Source organism: Macrobrachium nipponense, chromosome 12, assembly GCF_015104395.2.
Source record: "Macrobrachium nipponense isolate FS-2020 chromosome 12, ASM1510439v2, whole genome shotgun sequence".
NCBI classification, from domain to species: Eukaryota; Metazoa; Arthropoda; class Malacostraca; order Decapoda; family Palaemonidae; genus Macrobrachium; species Macrobrachium nipponense.
The window spans coordinates 18,219,836-18,229,835 of record NC_087205.1 but is presented as its reverse complement, the minus strand read 5'-3'; positions in this window follow the sequence as shown (position 1 = coordinate 18,229,835).

Sequence of the window (10,000 nt, the reverse complement as noted above, 5' to 3'; positions counted from 1 at the left end):
ACCAGATGAGGAAGCCTTCCTCAGTAAATGGCATCTTTGTGGGATTCGCTAAAAACTGAATAAGTGATAATAACATCATGAAGTAACGCTAAATCTCATTTATCCACTTGTTAAGGTTGAATTGGTAGTAACTAATTAAAAGGGATTTTTAAGTTACAGTACATAAATACTTTAGCGCCGTTGTCCATACATTTCTGTACATCTTGACTAAGGTTTTAGTGACCTTCCACGAACTTAATTCCAAAGAAATCGCCCTTTCAAAATTGTGGGTACTGCCCCTATCAGAGACATTTACCTAAAAAATATTTATTAAAGTTTAATTCTTTGGAGAATTGAGTAAATATTCGTTCTTATGGTATGAGCGCCATAGCTGATTACTCAGAGCTGATATTTACTTGATCTGGGTAGATAATTGGCCCGGTAAATTCCTTCATTACCATATATTCGTGACTGAATGCATAATGCAGCACTCTTTGCACATAATTATTGCTGCCTGACACTCATGAGGTATAAAGCTATGCATCAGGAAACATGATACCGAGAGAGAGAGAGAGAGAGAGAGAGAGAGAGAGAGAGAGAGAGAGAGAGAGGAGAGAGAGAGAGAGATTTAGTCGAGTGTAGAGACAGTTTGAACTTCAAAATGTGTAGGTTATACATAGTATACGTACAGATTTTATTTTGATCTTACTCGGTTTAGCTTGTAGTTGATTGTAGGGACAGTATGAACTTGAAAATGGGTTGGCTATAGTTTACGTAATATTTATCGATTTCACTCTGATTTTAGCTTGGTTTTCTTTAGCTTAAACCTTAGAATAGGATTCGGCACCACAACCGTTGAACAATTCGTATGCTGTGGTTTTGAAATAATAACAATGATGTCTTTTGTTCTACGCTGAATGAAAGCCTCTGTTTCATCAAGGGTTTTATTGGGGTCTAAAAAGATGTTGTGATTCTTTTCCCCATTAAAAGTTCCCCTTTTAAATGAATTCAAGAATTTCCCAACTCCTTTTCACATTATGTTCTATTTATTTAAGCCATGTGCAACATCACTGAAATTTATAACTAGTTTAGATTGTTAGTTGCAGTTTTCCTCTATGTACTGTTGTCTTTTCACGCCAGTCAGTGAAAGCAGCGTCCTTTATTTGTGGCTTGACAGTTAAGCAGTAAAAGGTGGCATTTATGTTTTCCTGTGGGTAAACACTCGGACTTTGCCAGATTGAGACATAAAACGACCATATGAGTAACCTTACACTCGCACAGCGTGTTTTTATTCATGGAAAAACTCCATTAACTGGTCTTATATTTTTTGTATTCTGTACCCAGGGTTTTTATAGACAGGACGATAATTTACCTGGACAAATTACATTTTTGTGATCTGTCTTTTTCCTTTTTCGCGAGTTGTTTTTAACACAATAGTTCATGTTGTATATACATCCGAAGTCATTTGTGTTCCGAATTTTTCTGGGCTAAAATTCTAATCCTAGAGAAAAAAAGAATGAGAGAGAGAGAGAAAAAAGATATTTGTAGTAAAATAGGCTGAAGAATGATTCCATTAAATGATTGGTATGAAATATTTCGAAACTCTGCCAAGATAGTATGAAAAATAATAAATGCTGTTCCTTTACAAGTGTGGAATGCTGATGACAGCATTCCTATTGACAAAAGCAAAATTACATTCAGTTGGCATTAAAGAAAAATAACTTATGTCCCCATGCACGTGAATACTTAAAGAACCAGCTTTCCTGGGCTACTATGATACATGTGATCTAACATTAAAATAAAATTTCCCGTTATCTGGATAAATTGATTTAAGGTATCAGGTAAAAAGTATCGAGTAATCATGATTATCTTCCACCCAATGGTAAAATAGAAGACTTTTTTTTTCTGTGAACTGTTTTTTGAACTGTTTTCGATGAAAAAAAAACAAAAAAAAAAAACTTCAAAGTAAAGCGAACAACGGTGAAAGTATATTTCTTAGTTCCCTCGAACACCCGAACTTTTTCTTCCCTTTTTTGAACCCCTGCATTACCCTCATTACCTCCGATCGCATGTAATAAAGGTAATGATTTCCTGTTACGCCAGGTAATTAACACATACCCTCTGAACTCCGCCACAAGAAACCCCGGATTCAAAAAGTAAAGCTTCCGGTACCGTATGGGTTTTCTGCCGAGTAAAGGTTTTGGGTGGGGAGGAGGGTAGGGGTTGGGGGTAGGGGGTGGATCAAGTGGTTAACCCCATCTTGCTTGAAAGTTCCTTTTCTTTCTTCGTGGCCCTGTCATTAAGCGGGGTCCCCGATGATGATGATGATGATGAGATGTGTAGTCACTGGCTGCTTTGCGGTGCGTCATCCTATCGGAAATGCATTCTTCTTCTTCTTCTTCTTCTTCTTTTTACGAGTGTTCTTTGACTGACGTGCTTGTTTGAGTAATTACGTGGGTCTCCATGGTTGTGATTTAGGATATTTTGTTAGTGTACAAGGAACTACTGATGGCACTGATTTGGAAGATTTTTGTAAAACTGATGTTGCCTTCTGGTATTGCAAGTATAATTGGATACGCTACGCACAAACACACACACACACACACACACACACACATATATATATATATATATATATATATATATATATATATATATGTTATACGATCACAAGTAACACGTGAAGATTGTATAATCAAGAGCCCAGCAGGAAAAATGAAAGCAGGCAGTACCTAGTAGTTTCCATTTCCAGTGTTGTTTTGTCCTTTGAGTGTAATTTTAGGCTGTGGACCATTTGCTTCTTACAAGGCTGTTTGATTGTTCTGTATTTTACTTTTTTGTTTTTATGTTTGTTTACCTTTTGAGATTTCGAAGCTATTTTTCATTCTTTTATATTTTGTATCCTGATGAGGTGTATCAAGAATACACGATACACGTATATAATCATTAAGTTACAAATCGTATAATATCCAGTTCACGCTACTTCGGGAATATCCCCGAAGGGGAACTATCCCAGCAGGGTAATATTTTAAGCAATAAATGGACTAGTACTGAATTGTCTCAAACACCTGACACGGTACCTTCCAACGACTCCGGTCAACGGTCAAACCACTGGAAGGTACTGTGTCGGGGTGTTCGAGACACTTCAGGACCAATCCATTATCACTTGATTTATTTACCTTCGGGTGTTAAACGATATTCTTAGCTTGTAATGATTCTATGAAAATATAGGAATTATGGTGTGCTAGAAATTATATATATAATATATATACATAATTACCTTCTTCTAGATCGCAAATTACTTTGGCAAAGGTAAAAAAAATTTGTGATCTAGAAGTAGGTAATTGTGTCCTGGTAAGTATCGATGTCAAATCCTTATTTACTAATATTGTTCCTTCAACAGAAAACCATTGATCACACACACACACACACACACACACACACACACACATATATATATATATATATATATATATATTAATATATAATATATAATATCATATATATATATATATATATACCTATATATATGTATATATATAGTTTTCGACCTTGACTCACCGACTGCAAGGCCAGGGTCGTTCACGGTATGGTGAAACAATCAAGGCATGTGTCCTGAAATAATCTATTGTGTAACTGTCGATACGGGATCCAATGATGGATTGTGTACTTAAATGCTGTTCGTGTACAGTGGGTCACAGACAGGTCGACGTCGAGGGGCTTGCTTGCAATCTCATCTCCAAAAGACATGCTGTGAACCTTGAGATCAACACTTGTTCCACTGCCTTTGTAGAGAAAAGTTGTATGATATAATACAAACATAAAAGATTTGGTAATAAACGTTTTGTAAGCTTTCCCCTGTCGGTAGTGACCCGAGATGGATGACCGCATATATAAGAGAGCGCAGAGGAGGGAGTCGTATCAACTGGCCCTGCAGGGCATTGTGAGGTCATGACTATTCATAGCGTAAACGCTTCGATATGCAATCTCGGAGCCATATATCTATCACGTTCTCCTTCGTAAGTAAAGGCCATTTTCCCACTTTAGATTAGATGGCCCGCGTTCAGAATTATGGAGGGCCCGTTTTTTGGGGCCATTCATCTCCAGTCTTTAACTCTTGGCCTTTTCTTCGCTGGCACAGAACGGAATGTTCCTCTTCCTCTCTTCTTCTTCTTCTTCTTCTTCTTCTTCTAACCGATCCTTCTCTTGTGTTTTTTATTTTGTTTTATGATTTTAGTTGCATAATTCCGTCCGTTACTTTGTCGTTGTTTTTGCAGGTCAGTCATATATTTCATCTTTCCTTTTACTGGATAATTTTTTTTATTGTTTCAAACCTTTTACTGTGCTATCAGTTGCCTTATTTTATAGTTAATTTCACCTCATCTCTCTCTCTCTCTCTCTCTCTCTCTCTCTCTCTCTCTCTCTCTCTCTCTCTCTCTCTCTTCTCTCTCTCTCTCTTTCTCTCTCTCTCTCTCTCTCTCTCTCTCTCTCTCTCGTTGTCCCCTCTTTTATCATTTTAAAATGGAATTCACGTCATGACAGGGGATGAAGTGCCTCGATGAATTGACTTTTAAAATAGTCACTCTCTCTCTCTCTCTCTCTCTCTCTCTCTCTCTCTCTCTCTCTCTCTCTCTCTCTCTCTCTCTCTCTCACGGATAATTCTACGGCAGTTTTTAACGCTCTTTCGCTTACACGTGCTTTAGTCAGATATAAAAGTCAGTCGGAAGAATAATTAAATAATTCAGCACTAGAGTTGCAGAATCATTTAAACTCATCAGTAACATCATTTGAACCTCTCTCTCTCTCTCTCTCTCTCTCTCTCTCTCTCTCTCTCTCTGGATTCTGGAAGTGGTAGCTCACAAGCGAATAGGTCTGGGTTCGATCCCCATCGGAAAAGGAACGATCTTGGAACTTTCCATTCAATACCTCATCTATCTTGGTTGACATAAGCAGTGAATTAGCTCTTGGTCTTTCAGTAGTCGACTGCTGCTGATGAGGATTGAGAGAGAGAGAGAGAGAGAGAGAGAAATTATGTGATTATCAATATGATTATTATTATATTTTGGTAGAAGACCCTCTTTTGGGCAAATGTTGTTAAAAAGAATGGCAGAATTAAGCGAGTTGATTTTATATATTGTTGTTATATAAAATCAACTCGCTTAATTCTGCCATTCTTTGTAACAGGATTATTATTATAATTATTCAGAATTATCAGATACTGAACATTTAGAACAAGCTGCAAGTCCCTGACCTAAAAAAAATCGCGAGCAAAGTCTGTAAGACCAAGACCAGACCATTTGTCGTTACGTGCCTTACCATCGTGCCTTGTTCTTTCAATGTTAAATGGGTCACTGTGGCATGATTTGCAAACATAAGAGAGTCCTGCGACAGAAATCCGCTTATTTATTTGACTGAATTCTCCTTGGGAATGGTTTTGCTTTCATTTTTCTCGTATTAAATTGTGACTGTGGTAGGTACGATGACTCATTTTGGGGCACGCAAGCTTCTCCAATGCTTGAAAAACTTGGGAGAGACACTTGAGTAACCCTAGATTGTGGCGAATCCTCTCAGATTAAATTTATTTGCGGGTAGTTGCCTCTTGTTACAGTAGACGCATGCTGCTCCTCTGCTTCTAGTGGCCCAGTGCGCAGAGATGTTGGCACTCTATAATTTTCTTTTTACTTTCAATTTCCTCTCTTGTAGCGTTGTATGCCAAGGTCAGATATCAATTGTACTTTGTCGAATGTGTAGGGAAGGCCATGACTCCATTTCAAGTTTATCATAAATCGCTTTCTTCAAGAATAGTGTTCTACCAGTTATGTAAGGTCATATGCTGTTTCAAGAAACGTATATGTAAATGACACACTGACATATATATATCGTGGCCCAGATGACGATTATTTGGGTTGTTTCGGGTGAAGCGACCTTGACGTTTGAAGGAAGTCTCTAGAAATAACAGAATGATTTCCTCTCAGAAAAATCTGAAGTTACTGATTTTAGTCATCGTCTCAAGTATGTGCGCTTCAAAAGATTTTCCGTCTAGGATATCCCTATTGATTTGCTTTGTCGAAATGACAGATGTGTTTTTGGTACTTTTGTAAAACGCTTAGCTGACCGCTCTCCAGCGATTAGCACGTCGACAAAAACTTTATAATCTAAGACTTGATAATAAAAGTCCTAATAAAGTAAAGACAATAACGTTGTCGTGTAATTACTCCGAACGTTGCCGCGCAATTGCTACTTATAAAAAAGAAAATAAAGAAAAATAAAACATTGCGTCGAATAAGGAAACGTTCGAGGATGACTTAGGAAACAGTGTTGGTGATCATCTATAAAAGCCGAAGGTAAAGATCATTTCATAATTCACAGAGTTGCGGCCTGTCCTTAACAGTCGTAGAATATAAAGGAGAAAGAGAGAGATAGAGGGAGAACTAAATTACAGTCTTCCCCCCTCGCCCCCACCCCCACCCTCACCCCGCTTTTGTCCTTATTGGTGCAGGTCTGTATAATTAGCTCATTGAACACCGAGTTCCCCGTAATCATCTCTCAATATCCCTCGCTTAATTACAGTACCGGTCGCCGTTAAATGCCGACGCTAAATCGCCGTAGACGCCGACGCGTGGTTGTTGAAAGGTTTTCGAAAGGCTGGGTTGGGGCAGGTACGGTGCCGATCTTAACCACTACAGGGAAGAAAGAGAGAGGGAGGGGAAGAGAGAGACAGAGAGTGTGTAACATGTTAATGAAGATGGGTTGATTGTAACCGGGGGAGTTGTGTGTTTTTGTCTTTCAGATTATTTTTGTCAATAATCCTGAAGGTTAAGGAGTGGTAGAGATAATTATGTTGAGAGAGAGAGAGAGAGAGAGAGAGAGAGAGAGAGAGAGAGAGAGAGAGAGAGAGAGAGAGAGAATGGATTTTTTTAACTAAGAAAAATTGAAGTTTTTATTTCAATTTTTTTTCGAAGGGCAAGAAATGAATAGAAGAAAAGAAACATGCCATTATTTTGCATATAAATTTAGCTCCTTGTTAACATAGAGCAAGTGAGGGTTTGAGTAAGTGACGGTTTTTGAAAATCAGATGCATCAGTATCTTAATGGATGGGGAAAGGAGCACTGAAAATAACCGTAGATAAGTATATTCATCATTTTATCAAGTAGATGAACTAGGTATGGAAATGAGGCCTTACCCACCCTCTCTCTCTCTCTCTCTCTCTCTCTCTCTCTCTCTCTCTCTCTCTCTCTCTCTCTCTCTCTGTACTACTATCCATTAGCGTTGTAAAAATATCGAATTTCAGAGAACAAAATTTGAACCACCTCTAAGTGCAAGTACTCGTCGAGAGTACCGCTTGAATTTCCTTCCCTATTATGATAAGGCCGTTGCGTAACATTTTAGTACATGTTTGTATTTTGAACACTGTGCTTAATTTTCTCTTTATAGCCGTAGTTTATATATATATATATATATATATATATATATATTATATATATATGTATGTTTTATGTATGTATGATATGTATGTATGTATTCAAATTTGTTATACACCTTTTTTTATATTTTTAGTTTGCTCTATTATTTACCTTACATCTTTAAACTTTTTATTTAGCTATCCATTTTTTGAATTAATGTATAAATACAGTTATGTATCGAAGGCAGTATTGCAAAGAATGATTTAATTCGCCAAATGACAATATAGGGTCAATAACAATATTTTATCTTAAAATTTCTCATTTTAACTTGAACGTTTTCTGTTAATTTTCTTTTTCATTTGAAGGTTTATATGTCTATTCTCTCATATTCTGCTCTCTTTCTTTTTCTCTCGTATTCCGTTTTCTTGCTTTTTTCCTCTTATTCTCTTTTCTCATCTTTTTTCTTTTATTATTATTTAAAGGCGGGCGAAAATCCTGGCGGCCGGGCGGAACGTGGAAGTCTCGTCCTCTGAAATGGAAGTGCCAGACTCTCTTAATGGAGACATTGTTCACAGAAATATTATTTTGCCTCCTTTCCTCTCCCTTTCTCCTTCTCACTCTCCCTTTCTCCCTATTCTCCCTCGCCCGTCTTTATTCCTTCATGACACCTTCCCCCACCCTTTTATTTCTTGACGTTTTATTTTCTCTTTCACTTTTTTGACATTTCTTTGGAATATGATGCCTTTATAGTCGCTTGTGTGGAAAATCACTTCTCTTTGGTTTTTTTCCTTTCATCTTCGCATTAAATTTCTAAGGGAGTTTTATTTACCTCTCTCTCTCTCTCTCTCTCTCTCTCTGTTTTTAATTCCTTTTTGAATTTTTTTTTATCCAATCTCCTCTACTCCTTAGATTATTTCTTTTTGTTTAAGCCTCTTTTTTTCTTTATCTTGATACGTTAGGTATCATCCTTGGTTACCACCCATAGAATGCCCTTACTTTGAGCCCCATATCGTCCCTTATGGGTCCTCTACCATTACGCGCCCAGCCCCTGGCCACCACCCGCCCGCTGCACGCGGTCCACAGATTGTGGGCCCGATACCCATAGCGTCCTAGCCTGTGGGTCCTCCTCACCCGAAAGCGTCTCACCCACCCGTGGATGCTGCCAGTCTTCCTTTTCTTTGACCGCATCCAATTGAATTAGTGGATCAAATGAAAAGATTGCACGGTGAGACATCTTTGGCCTTGTGCCCGTTTTGTGCGTTAATGTATATTGATGAGGCTCACTTGTTAGAGGATTCAACTCTTCTTGAGAGTTTTTTTTTACTTTTTTTATATATATGTTCTGTTGCTTGGCCGTGGCCGATATTCTAGGGATGTGATGTTTTGGTATTTCTTTTTGATAATATGCGTTACGATGCTGTTTTTACATACTTTTGTAAACATAGATTAGCATGGCTGTGGAGGTATGTAGAATACAGAAATATAATTATGTATTTAACTTTTGCGTGGTGAGGTTATTGAAATATGAGCACAAGCGTACATGATTTTATGTAAGGTATTTAGGTGCCTTACGTATTATAAGTCAGCTAGTTTTCGATGCCTGCATGGGAATAGTATCATGTACTACAGGAACATTCATCCTTAGTAGTGCAGTCATGCAGAAGAGAATCTGTTATGAAAAACTAGTGAGAGATGCCCGTAAATGTCTTTAGAATAAAATTATAGGACCAGAAATTTCTTCTTTGAGAGAGAGAGAGAGAGAGAGAGAGAGAGAGAGAGAGATGTCGTACAGAGTAATGATGAGAGTACACTTTTTCTATTCGGAATGACATAGTTACCAGAAATATAGGATTTCCTGTACAATGCTCTAATAGTGTGGAATCTGTGGATAATATGAATCAGGAATTATAAAGGGATAAGTTTAAAAAAATGTGATTTTTCTGACACTAACAAAGAATAAGGCGAGAGTACATAATAAGGAACCCCGTGAAGTAGCCTTGTTTTATAGTAAGGTGCAGAATCAGAGAAGGCAGACTTACCAGCGATGTATGGAAACGCATTATGTGTAGTAAGTGTGTAAGTGCAATGTCCTCTTTTTTTTTCAGATGAAATAATGCAACTTTTTCACCTGTAAGGAAAAGTTTCAGAGAACGATGGATGTGATCACATTTTATAGATAAAAACCCTACACTGCAATTAGCTACTGTGCTCATATTCTTATGTTGAAAAGTTTAATTTTGTCATATATATTATGTATATATGTTATGTATGTGTATATATATGTATATATATATATATATATTATATATATATATATATATATATATATATATATATATATATATATAGTGTGTATGTGAGTGTGTGTGTTTTTGGGCGTGAACGATAGAGGAAAATTATTAATGCTTGATATTTCATTTGTATATCCTGTGGCTCCGCAAAATAAAGTAAGTCGTTCAAAAAATTAATTAAAGACTGTCATTTTTATTTATTGTTCTGAAACCACGGGGCTCATTTAATATCTCGAAGTATTAGCCCACACGCGAAAGCTTACACGACCGTGTTTATTTACAGCAGTGTAAGTAAATCCTCGAGCGAAGCAGCAGCTTCTCCCCCT